The sequence below is a fragment of the Rousettus aegyptiacus genome, unplaced genomic scaffold (genome assembly GCF_014176215.1).
Source record: "Rousettus aegyptiacus isolate mRouAeg1 unplaced genomic scaffold, mRouAeg1.p scaffold_m13_p_14, whole genome shotgun sequence".
Classification (NCBI taxonomy): Eukaryota; Metazoa; Chordata; class Mammalia; order Chiroptera; family Pteropodidae; genus Rousettus; species Rousettus aegyptiacus.
This window is the reverse complement of record NW_023416289.1, coordinates 36,674,138-36,694,436: the sequence shown is the minus strand read 5'-3', so window position 1 is coordinate 36,694,436 and position 20,299 is coordinate 36,674,138. Positions and strand designations below refer to the sequence as shown.

General features: G+C 39.0%; 1 long non-coding RNA gene across 2 annotated transcripts; it reads left to right on the top strand.

Annotated features, from left to right (window-relative positions):
• Window positions 1-268: 268 nt before the first annotated feature.
• Window positions 269-19,975, top strand: LOC118611449. 2 transcript variants are annotated; one of them, XR_004954451.1, is made up of 3 exons: window positions 269-605; window positions 1,616-1,770; window positions 19,657-19,975. It is a non-coding gene; the product is annotated as an uncharacterized LOC118611449 (long non-coding RNA). The 2 variants fall into 2 exon arrangements; XR_004954450.1 differs by lacking the exon at window positions 19,657-19,975 and adding an exon at window positions 3,358-3,518.
• Window positions 19,976-20,299: the final 324 nt, after the last annotated feature.

Sequence of the window (20,299 nt, the reverse complement as noted above, 5' to 3'; positions counted from 1 at the left end):
TAATATATCTCTTCAAGAGTTTAAAAAAAAAGACCTTAGGCTTAAATCCCCTCTCCCCTCAGACTCTAAGGGCTCTCTGCCTGGCTTATCACCATTTCTGCTTATCAATGGGTTGATGATCCTTATCAATAGCCAGAGGATCTGAGTCACCAGGGCAATTATCAGGATTTGAGGGAGAGGGCCTTTTTCCATAGGAAGGAGGGAAGAAAACTTAACTAGGTTTACTAAAAAGATTAATTCTGCAAGAGATGTCTCATTTCATTTTCTGCTAAAAAGATTAAGAATTTTACAAGTGATGTCTCACTGTGCTGGCTGGAAAATTACTGCTTGGCTACGTCCATGGGAACATAGGCTGTCACCCGTAGTGTTGTGGCACGTTCAAATCTAAGGCCCATGGAGCCAATTGAGATTAATTATGAGCCTTTATTAGCCGGCTGGTGACTGATTCTCCCTACTAGAGAATCAGCCCCAAGCTTTCAGAAGAGGTAGTGTTATGCCCCGACTTGTATCTCCACGAACCACCAAGAAGCCGACACCGATGCAAGAGCAAGAGGGAGTTTATTTCAGACTCAAGTCCGGACCACAGTCTGCACAGCGACGCAGCAGTGAGTTGGAGGCGGTCCCGAACATGGGGCTTCAGGGGTATTTGAAGGGAAAAATCCTAAGCATGGGGAGCAATGTCTTGGTGTTACAGGATTGGTACAACGAGCTTGTAGCTTAGCAGGATTGGCTGGGTGATGGTGCCAAGGAACAAGGCGGGGAATTTGGAGAGTTACTTATAGTTGCTTCGATTGGCTGAGTCTAGGGCGGGGTGATCGGCTTGCTATCTGCAGCTTTTCCAGGAACTGGCCTGTGTAAGATGGAGTCTTATACCTTAGATGGAGTCACTTTGGTTGTTCAGTAGCTTATAAAGCCTAAAACCACATCAAACAAGCAAACAGGTTTACAGAAGCAGAAGTTAGCCATCAGTATATCTTTGCACAGGACATCTCCTAGAAGTATACTCTAGTTATACATTAAGCAGATTAGAGAAACAGAAGTTGGCTGTTATTGTCTGGTGCAAAAATGTTGTTACTGGGGGACTCTTAAATCTTATAGCAAACAGGGCCTGGTAGACAGTTCTGTTATCTGCATCCTGGCGGTGATATTAATTTATTTTTTTCCTTTTGGGAGCTGGCGCTTAAAGATATCACTCCCTGTCTTGTCTTTGTAACTAGCTTACAGGAGAATTTTCCACTTTTACAATAGGAACATATCATTCTAACAATAAGTGTTCTGCTTTTGTGCCCCCACTTGCACACCCAACCTGTGAGTCAACAGGTAGTGAATAAAAGAAAAATAGACCTTTGTGTTCAGGCAGAATGAAGAATGGGATTTGGGGCTTAACCCTATACCTCTATATTTCGGGGCTGCTTAATTGGGGTCTGCGTACCCCTGGCAGACCCAGCTGGCTGAATAAAGAGTGTGTTTCCTATAACTCACTGAGTTCTGGTGGTCCATGTGTCTTTCGGGGGCTGGCGGCTACAACATTTGGAGGCCCCAGCGAGATCTCAGGGAGGGGCCCTGGGATCTAAGACCGGACTGGCCTCCAAAGCGATTGCTGTTCCTGTTACAGATTCAAAGGGGTGGTCAACCTGAGACGTTCCAGGGCCCTTGAATGCTGTGATGGGGTTAATGCAGTCATCAAGAACGCAACTTTTAGGACACGCTCTTTGTTCCTGGTCCCGACGGGAATCTGGAATCTCCGAGGCCTTGGTGTCTGGATAAAAGGTACCTTCCTGGTTCTGTTGACTGGTCACTGGGGCTCTGTGGAGAGACTGGACGCAGTCATATCTCCCGGACCATGGCCACGCCGCGGGACGCCGCCTCCTGTGCCCTGTTGGTGGGTTCTGTTTATTGTCTCTGGTCCTGTCTAGGTTGTAGGTGGCAGATTTCTCTGGGTCCACCTGCATCTCGGTAATTGTTCTTGTCTGAGTGTGTTTTGTGTTTTGTGTTTTCTGCGCAAGCGTTAGGGGGGAAGCCCAAGTTCACAGAAGACACCTTTGGGGTGTCTCCTATCACATTTCAAAAAAGGGTTTGTAGAGGGAGCTAACTATGGTATAAAGTTTTCTCCAGGCAGACTAAGAACATTGTGTAAAATTGAGTGGCTGTCTTTTGATGTAAACTGGCCTCCAGAGGGCTCTTTTGACAAGGGTTTGGTGAGGAATGTTTGGAAGGTTTTCACAGGAGACCTGGGACATCCTGATCAGTTTCCCTACGTTGACCAAAGGTTAAACCTTGTTCAGAACCCCCTTCCTTGGCTCCGCTGGTGTGCCCTTTCTCTGGGGGAGCAGGTTTTAGTTGTGGGCACCCCAAAACATACAGCAACTGAATCTCCTAGACAGCCCAGTCCCTCAGTCCTCCAATCTCCACCGGAGGACAGTGATCTTCCCCACCCTAAAATTCAGGACAACAGAGGCCCAATAGCACTGCCTGACCTCCTTGGACGGCCAGCAGGTAACCCCTATGGGCCTCCTGCTCCCGCTCCGAGCGGGGCATCAGCTGATACCACCACCCTGGCCATCCTCCCCTTGGGAGAAGCACCACCCCAGGGGCAGCACACTGACAGGCCCTTTATGGTTTACATGCCTTTATTGACTAGTGCCCTGTACAACTGGAAGTCACAAAATAACACCTTTCTCTGAGAAACCCCAGGCATTAATGGGACTCTTAGAAAGTGTCCCACCTGGGACAATTGCCAACAGCTTTTAATTACCCCCTTAACCCCTCAGAAGAACTCTGATGCTCTGGACTGAAACACAAAAGATACCTGTGGGAGGGAGGAGAGTTGAGGAAGCAGGGGAACAGATCGAAGAGGAATTTCCCTCCATCCACCCAGACTGGGGACACAATTCTCAGGCAGGGAGAATGGCATTAGATCGGTACCACCAGACTCTGATTGGGGGAATTAGGATGGCTGCTCACCAGCCAACTAACCTTTATAAGGTAACTGAAGTTATACAGGGAAGGACCTCAGGAATCCCCTGGAGTGTCTCTTGAACGAGGCATACCGGGTATACACCCCCCATTGATCCTGAGGCCCCTGAGAACCAGCAGGAAATTAATATAGCCTTTGCTACTCAGGCAGCCCCTAATATCTGAAAAATTAGAAGGTTTTGCAAGGATGAACCTGTCCCAACTTGTTGAGATAACCCAGAAGGTGTTCAACAACAGGGAGGCACCAGATGACCCCAAATGTATGGCTAAAATCCAAAGCTACTGTTGTCACCTCACCCAATCTGTTGCCAGACTCAGACCCCGAGACCCCCATTCATGACCGCACAGATTTCACAGATGCTGTGTATTCCTCACGGCCAGACCTCAAAGACTCCCCTCTGCCTGAGGCTGATGAAGTTCTGTTCACGGACGGGAGGAGCTTCATGCAAGAAAGAAGGAGGTATGCTGGGGCCATCTGGTCACAAGCTCTTCCCCATAGGACTTCTGCTCAAGAGGCAGAACTCATCGCCCTCACTGAGGCACTAAGATGGGGAAAGGATAAGGCAGTCACAATATACACTGACAGCCAATACGCCTCTGCCACTGCACATGTACACGGAGCCATCTACAAGGAAAGAGGGCTTCCGACTCCAGCTAAAAAGGACATTAAGAACAAGGAAGAGATCTTAGGCTTACTTGAAGCCATATGGATGCCTAAGGCTCTGGCTATTGTTCTTTGTAAAGGGCATCAAAAAAGAAATAGTCCTGAGGCTGAGGGAAACCAACGAACAGATGTAGAGCCAAGAGCAGCGGCCATAATGCCAGTGGGGCCCCCACCACATCTACTGACTTTTGTCCCTTACCCAGAACTGCCTCTGTTTCAAGATAAGGGAGCCACTAGGAACCAACAGGGTTGGTGGACGACCCAAGATGGAAAAATCCGGCTCTCACAGGCCTTTGGAAGGACTCTCCTCCACCAACTACACCAGACCTTACACCTAGGGAAGACTAAGATGCTCCAGAAGGGAGAAGAGCTGCAGAGGAAATTGCCTAATGATGCCCAGCTTGTGCCCTAGTTAATCCAAAGAAGAGGAAGATAGAAGAACCTAGGCACAGAGAAGGAGGAACTTATCCGGGGAACCACTGGGAAGTTGATTTCACTGAGGTAACCCCGACCACGGGGGGCTACAAATATTTACTTGTTTTTACAGACACCTTTTCAGGATGGGTAGAGGCCTTCCCTACCAGGAAAGAGACTGCCTTAGTAGTTACTAAGAAACTACTACAAGAAATCCTCCCTTGATTTGGTCTCCCTGGAACTTTAGGGTCAGATGATGGCCCAACCTTCGTAGCAAAGGTACCACGACAATTAGCTAGCTACCTAAATTTGCAATAGAAACTCCAGTGCGCCTTCTGGCCCCAAAGTTCGAGCCAGGTAGAGCAAATGAATCGGAACCTAAAAGAGACATTAGTCAAGTTAAGATTAGAAACTGGTGAGACCTAGGTAGAACTTCTCCCCTTTGCTCTTCTCCGAGCCAGGTGTACTCTGTATATTAATGGATTCACCCCATTTGAAATTTTCTTTGGAAAACCCCCACCTTTAATACTTAGAATAAAAGATGAAAAAAACAGAACTGCATAACCTTGTCTTACTAAGTCTTTACAGGCCCTTCAAAGTATACAGAAGAAAATTTGGTCCCGGGTTCGTGCTGTCCACTCAGCTCGGGGGGACGGACTTCCCCACCAGTTTCAGCCTGGGGACTCTGTGTGGATCTGGAAGTTCACTTCCAAAGGACTAGAACCCAAATAGAAAGGACCTTTCACTGTCTACCTGACAACGCCCACTGCAGTTAAAGTAGATGACATCCCATCATGGATTCATCACTCCCACATAAAGGCAGCACGAGAGCGGACAGCTCAAGAAGACGGACCCTTAAGACTAAGACTCAAGCGTACATAAGTATAACCCTCTGTTTCTTCCTCTTTTCCTCTTTAGCCCAGGCATTCGACCAGCCACAACCAGAACCAGAGGGAACATTAATAACTTTGCTAACAACAATACATAAGGTCTCAAATAAGACCACCTCAGACATAGGATGAGATTGCTCATTGTGTCTAAACCCAAAACCCCCTTATTATGTCAGGTTATGAACTCCCCTAAACTTAACTGACCATCAGCAGGCTAGATTTTCAAATCAGTTCACTAGTAGAAGTAGTCCTCCAAAATAGAAGAGGTTTAAATTTATTATTCTTAGAACAAGATGGATTATGTATGGCTCTAAGTGAAACCTGTTGCTTCTATGCCAATAATTCTGGAATAATTAGAGAAAGTTTACTACTAGTACAGAAAAATTTAGATGCCAGAGAAAGACAGAGACTGGAATCAAATAACTAGTTTCATAGGATGTTCAATTGGTCACCATGGCTAACAACCCTTTTATCTGCTGTAGCTAGACCTGTAATCCTCCGCCTCCTCTTGTTAACTTTTGGCCCATGCTTCCTTGATTTCTTGTTTGCATATATAAGAAAAAGAGTCAATTCTATTAAACTTTCAGTATTACAGAGTAGAGGCTATGAGAAAATTCTGCTTAAAGAATCAAAGATTTGATTGTCTGTTAAGGCCAGTGGGGAATGTGGTGGCTGAAACAATGACTCTTACTGGAAAAATTACTGCTTGGCTATCACTATGGGAACTTAGGCCTTTGATTATAGGAGCATAACATTCTAACAAGCTTTCTGCTTCTGTAACCTCGCTTACGCACCTGACCTGTGAAGTTGACAGGTAATGAATAGAAGACAAGTAGACTTTTGTGTTTAGACAGAAAGAAGAATGGGATTTGGGGCTTAAAACCCCATGTACCTCTACATTTCGGGGCTGCTTAATTTGGGGTCTGCGTACCCCTGGCAGACCCAGCTGGCTGAATAAAGAGTGTTTCCTATAACTCACTCACTGAGTTCTGGTGGTCCGTGTGTCTTTCAGGGGCTGGCAGCTACATGTGAAGTTGAGTGGCTGTCTTTTGACGTAAACTGGCCTCTGGAGGGCTCTTTTGACAAGGGTTTGGTGAGGAATGTTTGGAAGGTTGTCACGGGAAACCCGGGACATCCCAATCAGTTTCCCTACATCGATCAATGGTTAAACTCTGTTCAGAACCCCCCTCCTTGGCTCTGCCGGTGTGCCCTGTTTTAGTTGTGGGTACCTCGAAACATGCAGCAACTGAATCTCCTAGACAGCCCAGTCCCTCAATCCTCCAATCTCCACCGGAGGACAGTGACCGTCCCCCACCCTATAATCCAGGATAACAGAGGCCCAACAGCACCACCTCACCTCCTCGAATGGCCAGCAGGTAACCCCTATGGGCCTCCTGCTCCCGCTCTGGGTGGGGCGCCAGCCAATACCACCACCCCGGCCATCCTCCTGTTGTGGCGCGTTCAAATCTAAGACCCACAGAGCCAATTGAAATTAATTATGAGCCTTTATTAGCCAGCCGGCGACTGATTCTCCCCACTAGAGAATCAGCCCTGAGCCTCAGGAGGAGGCAGCTTATAAAGCCTAAAACTATGTCTTGGTGGGCTTTGATTACGCAAGCAAGCAGATTACAGAAGCAGATGTTGGCGGTTAGCATCTAACACAAAGAAATGTGGTTTCTGGTGGACAGCTTTGTTATCTATACTCCGGTGGCAATATCATTTTATTGTTCTTCTTGGGAGCCTTGGGAGCTATTTCCTCCTAGGCAGCTCGCGCCTGGAGATATCACCCTCTGCCCTGTCCTTGGGGCTGACTTATTGAGGAACTGATGCCAATAACCATAACAACATTATTTTCCAAAGTAGTCACAGCCGGAATAAAGAGGGGAGATGTGAACAAGGAAGATGTTATTGAAATGCACTTTTACACTGTTATCATGGGGGTGGGGTAAATAATTATAGAAAACCAATCATGAGATAAAAGCTGTTTTATGCACATTTCAGGCCACATACAACTCCCATATCTTGTAATCTTGTTTATTTTAAAGTCTTTCTTTTTTTAATTTAATTTTATTAATTTCAAGTATACAGTACATTGTTTAGAAATTTATATAGTTTATAAAATGATCCCCCTAATTGCTCTTTCTCTCCTCTGGCTCTCCACCTAGCAATTACATTAATACTAACTGCATTCCCTATGTATGCTCTCCATCCCCATGACCATTTATCAACTACTAATTTGCACTTCTTTAACCCTTTACCCCATTCTCCCAGCCCACCAACCCCCTCTCCTCTGGCCATCACCAGACTGTCCTCTATATTTGTAAGTCAGTTTTTGATTAGTTTGGTTTTTTTTTTTTTGTTCCTTAGATTTTGCATATAAATGAAATCATATAGTATTTTTCTGACTTTTTTCATTCAGCATAATAACATCTAACTCCATCCATGTTGTTGCAAATGGTAGGATTTCATTTTTTAATGGCTGAGTAATATTCCATTGTATATATGAACCATAACTTCTTTATCCATCTTCTGTTGATGGGCATTTAGGTTGCTTCCTTATCTTGGCTATTGTAAATTGTGCTGCCATGAACATAGGGGTGCATAGATCTTTACGAAATATTGTTTTGGTTTTCTTTGGATAAATACCTGGAAGTGCAATTGTTGGGTCAAAAGGTATATCCATTTTTAATTTTTCGAGAAACCTCCAGACTGTTTTCCATAGCAGTTATACCAAATTGCAATCTCACCAACAATTTATGAGGGTTCCCTTTTCTCCGCATCCTCACCAACACTTGTTGTTTTTTGATTTATTGATGATAGCCATTCTGACAGATGTGAGGTGATATCTCATTGTGATTTTAATTTGCATTTCTCTGATGGTTAGTGACCTTGAGCATCTTTTCATATGTATATTAGACATCTGTATTTCCTCGTTGGAGAGTATCTGTTCAGGTATTCTGCCCATTTTTTAATTGAATTGTTTGGTTTTTTGTTGAGTTATATGAGTTCTTTGTATATTTTGGATATTAACCTCTTATCAGAAGTATCGTCAGTGAATATCTTCTCCCAATCAGTCGGCTGTCTTTTTCTTTTGCTGATAGTATCCGCCTCTGTATGAAAACTTTTTAGTTTGATGTAGTCTCATTTGTTTATTTTTTCTTTTGTTTCCCTTGCCTCGGGAGATATATCCAAAAAAGAAATTACTGTTACTAATATCAGAGAGAGTTTACTGCCTATATTTTCTTCTAGAGGTTTTATGGTTTTGGGTCTTACATTTAAGTCTTTAATCCATTTTGAGACTATTCTTGTATATGGTGTAAGAAGGTAGTCCAGTTTCTTTTATTCACATGTATCTCTCCAGTTTTTCCAACACCACTTATTGAAGAGACTGTCTTTACCCCATTGCATATTCTTGCCTCCTTTGTCACTATTAAGTGAGCATATAGGTGTGAATTTATTTCTGAGCTCTCTATTCTGTTTCATTAATCAATGTGTCTATTTTAATGCCAGTACCATGCTGTTTTAATCACTGTAGGCTTGTATTATAGTTTGATATCAAGTAGTGTAATACCACCAACTTTGTTCTTTTTTTCTCAAGATTGCCTTGGCTATTCAGGGTCTTTTATGGTTCCATATAAATTTTAGAATTATTTGTTCTAACTCTCTGAAAAATGCCATTGGTATTTTGATAGGGATTGTGTTGAATCTATAGATTGTTTTAGGTAGTATGGCTATTTTAATGATAAGTATACACTTCCATTTATTTGTATCTTCTTCAGTTTCTTTTTCAATGACATAATTTTCTGGGAACAGGTTTTTTACCTTCTTTGTTAATTTGATTCCCAGGTATTTTATTGTTTTTGACACAATCATAAATGGGATTATTTTTGTAATTTTTCTTTCTGAAAGTTCATCATTGGTGTATAAAAATGCCACTGACTTCTGAATATTTATTTTGTAAACTGCTACTTTACTGATTGACCTCAAATGAATAGGGAAGTATTAACTCCTCTTTAATTTTTTTTGGAAGAGTTTGTAGAGAATAAATATTAAATCTTCTTTGAATGTTTGGTAGAATTCACCAGGAGAGCCATTTGGTCCTGGACTTTTACTTACTGGTAGGTTTTGATGATTGTTTCAATTTCCATGCTGCTGACTAGTCTATTTAGATTTTCCAGTTCTTCTTAATTCAGTCTATGAAGGTTGCATTTTCCTAAGTACTGGTCCATTTCTTCTAGGTTATTAAATTTGGTGTTATATATTTTTTCATAGTATTCTTGTATGATCTTTGTATTTTTCGCAGTGTCTGTCATAATTTCCCCTCTTTCATCCCTGGTTTTGTTTATTTGTGTCATTTCTCTTTTTTCTTTAGTGCACCTAGCCAGGGTTTTGTCAATTTTATAAACCTTTGCAAAGAACCAGCTCTTTGTTGCATTTATTTTTTTCTATTGTTTTTTGTTTTGTTTTGTTTTGTTTTCAATTTATTTCTGCTTTAATTTTGATTACTTCTTTCCTTCTGCTGACTTTAGGCATCATTTGTTCTTCCTTTTCTAGTTTTATGGATGAAGTGTTAGGGTGTTTTTTGGGAGCTCTTTCTTGCTTTTGGAGATAGGCCTGTAATGATATGAACTTTCCTCTTATGACCACTTTTGCCATGTCCCAAAAGTTTTGATATGTTGTGTTATCCTTACCATTTGTTTCTATGTATTTTTTGATTTCTCTCTCTATTTCTTCTCTGACCCAGTTATTTTTCAGTAGCATGTTGTTTAATGTCCATGTATTTGTGTGTTTTTTTCCTGCTTTCTTTTTGCAGTTGATCTCTGGCTTCAAAGAATTATGATCAGAGAATATGGTTGGTATTATTTCAACCCTCTTATATTTGTTGAGGCTATCTGCGTCTCCCAGTATGTGGTCAATTCTTGAGAATGTTCCATGTGCACTAGAGAAGAATGTATAAGCAGCTGTTTTGGGATGGAAGGCTCTGTAAATGTTAATTATGTCCAGTTGGTCTAATGTGTCTTTTAATGATGTTATTCCCTTACTGATTTTCTGTTTGGATGATCTGTCCATATCCAATGGTGGGGTATTTAGGTCCTCTACTACAATAGTGTTTTGGTCTGTTTCTCCCTTTAGTTCTGTTAGTAATTGCTTTACATATTTTGTTACATATTACATTAATAAGTGTTACGTCTTCTTGGTGTATGATTCCCTTTATCATTATGAAGTGTCCCTCAGTACATTTCTTTACCTTTTTTAGTTTGAAGTCTATTTTGGCTGATATTAGTACCACTACTCCTGCTTTTCTCTGAATGCCATTGCTTGAAATATCATTTTCTACCCTTTCTCTTTGAGTCAATATTTGTCTTTGGAACTGAGATGTGTCTCCTGGAGGCAGCATATGGTTGAGTTTTGTTTTTTGATCTATTCTGCAACTCTGTGCCTTTTTATTGGTGAGTTCTGTCCATTTACATTTAGGGTGATTATTGAAATATGAGGTCTTCTTAGAGCCATTTTATCTTTTGCTTTCTGGTAGCTCCGTGTTTCCATTGGTTCCTTGTCCTTGTGTTTCTGTTCTCTTTATTTTGTTTGGGTTTTGTGGGTTTTCCCTCTGGTCCTTCTTGTTTTATGTTAGATACTTCAGTTCTGAATCTTTGGCATGTGGTTACCATTAAAGGATAGGTATATATATACAGTTGTCCATTTTCATCTACATGTGCCTTATCTCAATTCCCCTTTGCAAATTTGGATCATTGAATCCTCCCCTTTCAGTCATTGTTGTCTCAATTTTTCCCCATGTATGCTGAACATTCATTACTATCTTGATATAACAATTATCTTATTATTATTTAAGTTTATAATGCACTGCTCTTAGTAAGCGTATTTGCCAGATAGTCACTTTACTCCTAATTATGTATTTTTTTTTTGTCCTTTTGTTTTAGGTGAACTGACCCCTTTTAGTATTTTTTGTAGTGCAGGCCTTATAGTGGAGAATTTCCTTGATTTTTGTATGTCCGAAAAGGTCATATTTCTCCTTCATAGCTAAAAGAGAACTTAGCTGGAGACATTATTCTAGGCTGGTAGTTCTTTTCACTTAATAGTTTAAATATTTGATTCCATTCCTTTCTGGCTTGTAAGATTTGCTCTGAGAAGTCCGAGGATAATCTAATGGGTTTTCCTTTATAAGTTACCATTTTCTTCTCCCTGCCGCCCTGAGAATTTTATCTTTGTCATTGATTTTTGACAATTTTAACACAATGCGTCTTGGAGAAGGCCATTTTAGGTTGATATAAACGGGTATTCTGTTGACTTCTTGAATTCCAAGCTTTGGCTCATTCCTTCGATTTGGGAAATTATCATTAACTGTCTGAAAATGCTTTCTAGTCTCTGCTCCTTTTTCTCCTCTTTGAGAATGCCCATTATTCTCATATTTCCTCTCCTGATGGTATCAGGTAGTTTCTTGGATTTCTCTTTCACTATTTTTCATTCTTCAGTTTCTCTCTTCTGTCTCCTTATTTATTTTTTAATTTCTGTTTTTGATATCACTGATCCTTTCCTCCCTTTGGTTGATTCTATTTCCCAAGCTTGCTATTTCATTTTTCAACTCTTGCTGTGTGTTCTTCATCTCTAGAGGTATATTTGGTTCTTTTTGAGGGTTTCAATCTCCTTGCTCTGCTCATCTAGATGTTTTTTTCAATTCCTATGGTAGCCCTTATGTGCAGATCCCACGCTTACACGTGCTGGTGTGCAGTTTGGTAGTCTTTTGTTGAGTTTTATATGTTTAGCTCATTGTTGTTTCAAGGGGAGAGGTCTGGGGATGTCTCTCACTCTGCTATGTTTCCAAAGACCTTGTGAAAGTGCTGGGTCTGAAATTCCTTCTTGAAGATTAAACTGGCTGTTAATAATCAGGGTAAATTTGGGGTATCTGTTTTTCTTGGTGCCAGAATGAGGGCTGGAAGAGCAACCACCTTTGTGCCTTAGTCCTGCTCCCCTACTGGTCAATCTACAGATCTCCTCAATTTGGAGAAAGAGTACATCTTTCATCCTTTTCAAGAGTACATCTATGTAGTATTCAGAATTCAGGGGATAAATTTTCTCTTAGTCTCATTTTGCTATCCTAGAACAATGTGTTTCCTTTTTTATGATAGGTTCCTCAAGTTTAGATAATTACATACTTGTTTTTTCTTATATATTATGAAAGTTAATGACAGCTTTCAACCCTATATATTTAAGACAATGTGAGGTTTAATTAGCCATATGCTATGGCTATTAAAATTATGTCCATGTCACAGACCAGTGGAACAGAATTGGCAGTCCAGAAATAAACCCACATTCATGTGGGCAAATAATTTTCGACCAAAAAGCCAAAAACAGTCAGTTGCGAAAGGAAAGCCTCTTCAATAAATGGGCCTGGGAAAACTGGAAAGCCACCTGCAAAAGAATGAAACCAGCCTGTTTATCACCACACACCAAAACTAACTCAAAATGGATTAAGGACCTGAATATAAGACCTGAAACAATAGAATGCATAGAAGAAAACATAGGAATAAAACTCAAGGACCTTCAACTTTAAGAGGATTTTATGAATTTGACCTCAAAAGCAAGGGAAGTAAAAGCTAAAATAAATGAATAGGACTACACCAAACTCCAAACTAAAAAGCTTCTGCTCAGCAAAAAAAAAACAAACAAAAAAACAAAAAAACTATCAACAGGGTAGAGACAACCATTCAAATGGGGAAATATATTTGTAAGCAATGCCTCTGATAAGGGCCTGATATCCAAAATATACAAAGAACTCATACAACACAATAATAACAACAACAACAACAACAACCAATCCAATCAAAAAATGGGCAGAAGACCTGAACAGACACTTCTCCCTAGAGGACATACAAATGGCCAAGAAATATTTGAAAAGATGCTCAACATTGCTAGCTATTAGGGTAATATAAATCAAAACCACAATGAGATACCACCTCACACCTGCTAGAATAGCTGTTATCAACAGGACAAATAATAACAAGTGTTGGAGAGGATGAGGAGGAAAAAAAAGCCTCATACACTGCTGGTGGAACTGCAAATTAGTACAGCCCATATGGAAAACAGTATGGAGGGTCCTCAAAAACTAAGAATTGGTCTACCATGTGGTCCAGCAATCCCTCTACTGGATATTTACCCCAAAGACTGAAAACCAATTGGCACACTAATGTTCGTTGCAGCATTATTCACAGTGACCAGGACATGAAAGCAACCAAAGTGTCCTACAATAGATGATTGTATAAAGAATCTGTGGGGTATATACACCTATATACAATGAAATATTACTCAGCCATAAGAACGATGAAATACTGCCATTTGTGACAACATAGATAAACCTTGAGATAACCATGCTAAGCAAAATAAGTCAGACAGAAAAAGTTGAAAACTACATGATATCATTTATACATGGGATATAAATCTCAAAGCAACAAATGAACAGGACAAACAAACAATGACTCATGGACATGGACAATAGAGTAGTGGTTACCATAAGGTAGGAAGTAGACAGGAGGTGGGAGGTAGATGGGGTAAAAGGAGTCAAATACGTGGTGACAGAAAGAAATCTAACTATGGGAAGTGAACACACAGTGTAAATATATATATGCTTTACTGTTAAAATGTACAGCTGAAACTTACTGGATTTCATTAACCAATGTCACCATTAAAAAAATTTTTTTTTTAATTTATGTGCATGTTTGAATAACTTTACCTTGACTTTGTTCATGACTTATCTTGTTTTTTTTTAAAAATGGTTAATGGTTTTATGCTGTGTAGTTAAATATTTATGGAAATAGTCTTAATTTTTTATGTTTATTGATGAAATTATATTTTTTTGTGTGAGACACTTTTTTGAATTGAAAATGATTTTTGAAAAGTTTATATCTCTTCTAGTATATATTTTTTTATTTATTTCAAAAATACATGACTAAAATCTACCATCTCAACCATCTGTAACTGTACAGTCCAGTCCTGTTAAGTATGTACAAATTGTTGTGAAGCTGATCTCTGGAAATTCCCATTTTGCAAAACTGTCTCAGTACCCATTAAACACTCACTTCCTCACTTTCCTCTTCCCAAGCTCCTGGTTTTTGACATTCTCTTTTTTCTATGACATTAGATGATTCACCTAAATGGAATCATGTTGTATGTATCTCTGTGTGACTCCTGTGTTCTATTTAAAGTCTCAAGTTTTGTCTAAGTTGTGTCATATGACAAGATCTGTTTCTATTTCAAGGCTGAATAATATTTCATTGTAATATAAGCTACATTTTCAACATTCATGCATCTACCCATGAATATTTGGGTTACTTCCACCTAGTAAAGAATTTTTAAGGACTTTTAGTTCCAGTTGACATTCAACATTACAGTAATTTCAGATGTATAGCATAGTGGTCAGACATTTATATAATTTAGAAAGCAATTTTCCTAGTAAGTCTTGCAACCACTTGAGGCCAAATAGAGTTATTATAATATTACTGGCTATATTTCTTGAGCTTTTATAATAACTATATATGGCCTCAAGTGGTTGTGACTATATCAAAATGGCCAATTTATACTTCTAATCTCTTCACTTTTTTCACCCATTTCCCCAACCTCTCTGTCATCTGGCAACTATCACTTTGTTCTCTGCATTTCAGTTTGTTTCTGCTTAGTTTGTTGATTTATTTTGTTTTTTAGATTCCACATATAAGTAAAATTATATGGCATTTGTATTCCTCTGTATGACTTATTTCACTTAGTGTAATACCCTCTAAGTCCTATCATGTCGTTGCAAATGCTAAGATTTCATTCTTTCTATGGCTGAGTAATACTTCACTGTATATCTGTTCCACCTTCTTTATTCATCTTTTGATTGAAGCATTTAATTCATTTACATTATTATTAAGAGGTATGTACTTACTCTCATTTTATTGTTTTCTGATGGTTTTTGTCATTCTCTATTCCTCTCTTCTCTTTTATATATTGATAACTTCCTATAAATTTTTGGTTTATGGTTACCATATACTTTTATATATAACAAGCTATAGCAGTCTATTTTAAGTTTGGACATATTTTTAAATTACTACTATTTTTACTCTCCCTCTCCGCATTTGTTTTTGTCATTATTTTTTACTTTTATGTGTGTGCATTTGTGTGTGTCCTTTAATTTATTGTTGCAATGTAACATGTAAGATGATGTTCCTATTTTTGCCTTTTCACCTTTGTACTAGCTTTAATATTGGTTAATCCACTGCTTTTATATGTATTTGCCTTGGTCACCGAGAATTTTTTTCTTTGTGATATCATTTTTATATTATTGATTTTTTTTTCTTACAGAAATCCCTTTAACATTTCTTGTAATATTGCTCTGATGGTGATGAACTCCTTCAGCTTTTTCTTGTTTAGGGAGCTCTTTCTCTCTCCTTTGATTCTAAAGGATAGACTTGCTGGGTAGAGTAATCTTGGTTGTAGGTTCCTGTTTTTCATCATCTTGAATATTTCAGGCCAATCTCCTCTGGCCTGCAAAGTTTCTGTTGAGAAATCAGCTCATAGTATCATGGGAGCTCTCTTGGGGGTAACTATCTGCTTTTCTTTTGTGGCTTTTAAAATCATGTCTTTAACCTTAACCTTTTACATTTTAATTATGATGTGTTTTTGTGTTCATCTTTTTTGAGACTCTCTGAACTTCCTCTACTTGCATGTTTACTTCCTTACCAGGTTAGGGAAGTGTTCATCATTATTTCTTCGAATAGGTTATTAATCTCTTGCTCACTCTTTCCTTTTTCTGGTACCCTTCGTATGTGAATGTTGTTAAGCTTGATGTTGTCCCAGAGGTCCTTTAAACTATCTTCAATTTAAAAAGCTTTTTTTTTTTTTTTTTTGGCTGTTCTGTTTGAGTGTTTTTTGTTACATTGTTTTCCAAATTGCTAAGGTGATCCTCTGCTTCATCTAATCTCCCATTGAGTCCATATTCTTCATTTCTGTTTAGTCTTCATTTCTCACTGGTTCTTTTTTGTCTTCTATCTCCTTTTTGTGTTTTCCATCTTTGTTGAAGTTCTCACTGAGTTCATTTATTCCCTTAAATTAACTCAACTTCCTTATAACCAGTGTTTTGAACTCTGCATCTGTAGATTGCGTGCCTTCAATTTGTTTAGTTCTTTCTGGAGTTTTGTCCTGTTCTTTATTATGAGACATGGTTGTCTTCTCCCTGAATTTGTTTCCATGTATTAGGTAGATCTGCTATGTATCCCTGTCTTGGTAGAGTGGACTTTTGTAGTAGGTATTTGCTGGGGCCCAGTGGTGCAGTCTCCATGTTCACCTGAGCCAGATGCCGAGGAAGGAGTCTTTTCTGTGAGTTGTGTGTGCTCTCCTTTTGTAGTTGAGTCTTGACTGCTTTTTGTAAGTAAGTGGGTGGAATTGACCCTCAGGCTGACTGGCTGTAAGTACTGGCCATGACGTCTACTGGCGAGCTGTTGTGTGGAGGCTGATCCAATGGATCTGGATTTGCCTTAATAAGGCTTTGCTGACTGCCAGGTCCACCCTTTGGGTGGGTCATATGTGACACTTATTAGGTGGTATTCTGGTGTGGTGTGAAGCTGGCCAGCAGGTATGTTGGTTCTGAGGTCTTTGAGGAGAGATTCTAGTGCATGCCAAGGTCATCCACTGTCTGTGTCCAGTCAGGATCACCTGGTAGGAGCTACAAAGTGACCTGTGGTTAGTAGCTGTCTCTGCTGGGCTTATAGGCACCTGGGAGTGGTTATACCATGAACCGAAGCTCGATTCCACTGGTGCCAGGCTGGGGGTAACTTAGCGATAGGTACAGGGCATGCCGAGGCCAGCTGCTGCTTGTTTGAGATTTGTGGGCCTTTGAGAGAGTATAGGAATGTTTGTAGTGAGGGTCTAGGCTGGCCTTTTGTGTAGATTCTTTTCTGAAAGAGGATCAGGGTGGGCACGTGAATTGTATGGGGCAAGGTCTCAGAGAATCACCAGGATGGGGTGAGAACAGTGCTATTAGTTTCCTGGAGTCACAGACTTAGTGCCTGCTTGCACCTGCAGGCTGTGTGGGTGAGCTTAACACTGGAACAATGATGACTGCTGGCACCTTAGTTCCAGAGAGATCTGCCTCTCCATCCCATGCTTGAAGCCAGACAATTCAATTTCTCCCTTTATGTCCCTCATGTTTTTCTATCTGCTTTCCCTTTTCTGGCGCTTTGGGTAACTGAGTAAATCTTTGTTTCAGCCCTTTAAGAGAATGTCTGGGTCTCCAGAAGCACTCCATCTCACCTGCACTGCATCCTTGCTGATTTTCAGAACCACCTGTTGTGCTGACTCCTGTTTTATGACTGGTGCTCCAAGCTGGGGATCCTGGTGTGGGACTAGGAGGTGGTGCTCCTCAGTGAGTACCTCTACAACTGAGATGTCTCTCTCAATTTTTGACTGCCATACATGGGTGTGGGGCCACCCATTTTGCATCTCTGACTTTCCTACCAGTCTTTATGCAGCTTCTCTATAGCTTTAGTTATATAAATCCAGTTAATCTAGTCTTCATGTAAGGAATACACAAATCATAGCGAAAATTGCAACAGTGGAAAAATTTATCAAAATTTTATTTGTAGTCAAAGATGTGCTTAGCCATTTTATTATCAAAGTATAATTGGCATGCAATATTATATTCGTTTCAGTTGCACAGCATAGTGTTTCTTCATTTATAGATCTTATGATGTGATTACCACACTAAGTCAAGTAATCATGTCACCTTAAAGAGGTATCACAATATCATTGACTATATTCCCTGTGTTGTACATTGCATCCCCGTGCCTTGTTTTATAACTAGATGCTATGTATCTCAATCCCTTTCCACTTTTTCTCCTTTTCCCCCACCCCCCATTCTCTGGCAACCATCAGTTCTCTGTATATATGAGTCTTTTTATTATTTGTTTTATTTGTTTTTTAGATTCCACACAGAAGCGAAATCATATGGCATTTGTCTTTCTCTCTCTGACTTATTTCACTTAGTATAAAACCCTCTAGGTCCATGCATGTTGTGAGAAATGGTAGGATTTCTTTCTTCCCCTTGGTCGAGTAATATTCCGTTGTATACATTGACAGTATCTCTATCTATTCATATATCGATGACACCTAAGTTGCTTCCATATTTTGGCTGTCTTAAATAAAGCTGCAATGCACATAAAGGTGCAGGTATCTTTTTGAATTAGTGCTTTTGTTTCCTTTGTATAATTGCCCAGAAGTAGATTGTTGGGTCATATGGTAGTTCTATTTGTAATTTTTTTAGGAGTCTCCATACTGTTTTTGGCTGCACTAATTTACAATCCCACCAACAGTGTATGAGGGTTCCCATTTCTCTGTACCCTCACAAATACTTGCCTTTTTCTTAAAAGCCATACTGACAGGTATACAGTGATATCTCATTGCAGTTTTTATATACATTTCTCTGATGATGAGTGTTGTTGAGTATCTCTTCTGTTGGTTATTTATATGTCTTCATGGTGAAATCTCTATTCAGATACTACACCCATTTTAAATTGAATTTTTTAAAATATGGAGTCTTATGGGTTTTTAAATTTTTTTTAATATTAACTCGATTTTGAATATATCATTTGCAAATACCTTCTCCCTTCTGGAGGCTGCCTTTCTGTTTTGTTGATGGTTTCTTTTGCTGTGCAAAAGCTTTGTAGTTCAATGTGATCCCATTTGTTTAATTTCGCTTTTTTTTTTTTTTTTGCTCTTGTCTTAGGAGACATTTCCAAAAAATATTGCTAACGCCCATGTTAAAGAGTTTACTGTCTATATTTTTTTCTAGAAGTTTTTATATTTTCGGGTCTTACATTACAGGCTTCAATCCATTTTGAGTTTATTTTTGTATATGGTGTAAGAAAATGGCCCAGCTTAATTTTTTGGTATGTATTTTTCCTGTTTACCCAATATCATTTATTGAAGAGACTGTCACTTTCCCCCACTATATATTCTTGCCTTCTTTGTCATAGATGAATTGACCATATAAGTGTGAATTTATTTCTGGACTCTCTGTTCTGTTCCATTAATATGTGTGTCTGTTTTTATGCCAGTACTGCGCTGTTTTGATCACTATAGCCTTGCAGTATAGTTCGATATCAAGGAGCATGATACATCCAACTTTGTACTTCTTTCCCAAGATTACTTTGGCTATTTGGGTTTTACTGTGGTTCCATACAAATTTTAGAATTATTTGTTGTAATTCTGTGAAAAATGTTATTAGTGTTTTAATAGGAATTGCATTGAATCTGTAAATTGCATTGGGGATTATGGACATTATAATCATGTTAATTTTTCTATTCATATAGCGTTCCAGTACTTGGGTCATCTTCATTGTTTTCATCATTATTTCTTATGTTTTAGAATACAGACTTTTCACCTCTCTAGTTAAATTTCTTCTCAGGTATTTTATTCTTTTTGATGCAACTGTAAATGGGATTGTTTTCTTAATTTCTCTTTCTGATAGTTCATTATGAGTATATAGAAATGCAACATATTTCTGTATATTAATTTTGAATCCTGAAACTTTACTGAATTCGTTTATGGTGGAGTCTTTAGCATTTTCTATATATAAGATCGTGTCATCTGCAGATAGTGACAGTTTTATATCTTTTTTCCATTTGGATGCTTTTATTTATTGATTTTTTTTTCTTATTGTTGTAGGTAGGACTTCCAATACTGAGTTGAATACAAGCTGTGACAGCGGGCATCCTCATCTTCCTGATCTTAGAGGGAAAGTTTTAGTTTATCACCACTGAGCATGATATTACCTGTGGGTTTATCATAACTAGCCTGTACTATGTTGAGAAATGTTCCTTTATTCTTACTTTGTTGAGAATTTTATCATCAATGGATGTTGAGTTCTGTCAAATTCTTTTTCCTCATTGTGGTTCTGATGTGCATTTCTCAAATTAGTGACTTTGAACATCTTTCACATGTTTTTCTACTTGGATATTTTCTTTGGATTAATGTCTATTTAATATTTTGCCCATTTTTGAATCATTGTATTTTTTGTCATTTTATAAAGTTCTTTATATATTCTGGGTATTAACTACTAATCAGATATATTCTTCACAAAATTTTCTTGCATTCCACATGTTTTTTTTTCACCCCACTGATGGTATCCTTAAATATCATGAATTTTTATATTTGATGTAATCCCATTTAACTATAGTTGATTTTGTTGCCTGTGCTTCTTGTGTTGTAACCAAGAAATTATTGCCAAATCAAATGTCTTGAAACTTTTCCCCTGTTTTCCTTCAGAAGATTAATAGTTATAAGCTTTGCATTTAAATCTTCACTTTAT